We start from the raw sequence: 1,571 nt of genomic DNA, 5'->3' as shown, positions 1-1,571 counted from the left end.
TGTATTGGCAGGCGGATTCTTAACCACTGCGCCACCAGGGAAGTCCCCCTTGGGTATTTTTCATATATATTCAAAGGTGAGATGTTTGAAGGGCAAGACCATTTATAAATGATTTCTGTGTTCCTGGTACTTAACATAGGACCTGAAAGAAGTTAGCATTGAGAAAATATATGTGAAATAAGTGAGAGACTAAATAAATGAAAGTCTCTCAGAATCATCTATTATTTTTCCCAGATGCCCAAAAGGAAACTATGGGTGGGACTTGATCTATCCAGAAGTTTATTGTTTGGGCTTACCAAACTCTTTTCAGGGTCCCAATCCTGCAGGCATCCTGCATCATCAACTCTGACCTTTCCCCCTCAGGACCCTGAGCATGGCCTCCCTGATGGGCTTGGACTTGACACTGTAGACGATGGGGTTGAGCACAGGGGGCACCAGCAGGTACACATAGGCAACAAAGGCATGTACAATGGGGAGCAGGTGCCTCCCAAAATGGTGGATCATGGACATGGTGATACCTGGAATAAAGAAGACAAAGAGGGCCAGGATATGGGAGACACAGGTGTTGAGGGCCCGATGAGCTCCCTGGGAGAGGCCAGCCCCAGGACCGTGGGCAGGATGAGAGTGTAGGATAGGACAATGAGCAGGGAATCTATGCCCCCAGGGGACAGTACCACGTAGAACCCATAGAGGATGTTTATGGTGATGTCAGCACAGGCTCTTCTCATCACGTCAGGATGGAAACAGAATGAATGGAATAAGAGGGTCTTATTAGGGCAGAAGTTCAGACATTTAAGTAGGAATGGCCCTGGGAAGAGAGACAGGGTAGCACAGGCCAGCCCCATCCTGATGATGACATTGTTTGTGAGGACAGCTGCATAGCACAGGGGGTTGGAGATGGCCACAAAGCAGTCAAAAGATATGGCCAGGAGCACTGAGGACTCCACCACAGAGAAGTGGAAGAAGAACATCTGGCCCAGACAGGCATTGAAGCTGATGAGCCGATGGTCAAACCAGAGCCCAGCCAGCATGGTGGGCATTGTGGACAAGGTGAGGCCCACACCGATGAGGGCCAGCATAGACAGGAAGTAGTACATGGGTTGGTACAGGCTGGGGGTCCTCCTCACAGCCAAGAGGATCAGGCAGTTTCCAGTGAGGGCCGCAGTGAACGTGGAGGAGAAGGGGATGGAGATCGAGCCATGAATGGCCTCCAGCCCTGATGCCAATCATTCAGAAAGCAGATGGCTGGAAGAAGAAGATGTTGGCAAAGGACTGGGAAGGGAGCATCCTTGGGGCACAGATGAGTTCTTCAGAAAGAGGGGACCTCTTCAATCTGGGCAGAAAAATAAGACAAGACAAAAGCATTGGGAAAACACCAGCTCTGGTATTAGGTGACATGGGTTCACACACAACAGCAAATATGAAATGTGAAAGAGATTGAAAAATGTACTCCATCTAAAAGCAAACTAGAGAATAAGTATAATTTAAACCCACTGACTACAAAAGTAGCATTTCATACGTGAAATGCTGATCTCTTCACATATTGAAGAAAGCAGTGCTTTCTTTAAAAA

General features: G+C 48.0%; 1 pseudogene; it reads right to left on the bottom strand.

Annotated features, from left to right (window-relative positions):
• Positions 1 to 339: 339 nt before the first annotated feature.
• Positions 340 to 1,302, bottom strand: LOC101283771 (olfactory receptor 51I2-like; annotated as a pseudogene).
• Between the last annotated feature and the right edge of the window lie 269 nt (positions 1,303 to 1,571).

This window comes from Orcinus orca, chromosome 8, assembly GCF_937001465.1.
Source record: "Orcinus orca chromosome 8, mOrcOrc1.1, whole genome shotgun sequence".
NCBI classification, from domain to species: domain Eukaryota; kingdom Metazoa; phylum Chordata; class Mammalia; order Artiodactyla; family Delphinidae; genus Orcinus; species Orcinus orca.
This window is presented reverse-complemented; position numbering and strand designations above follow the sequence as displayed.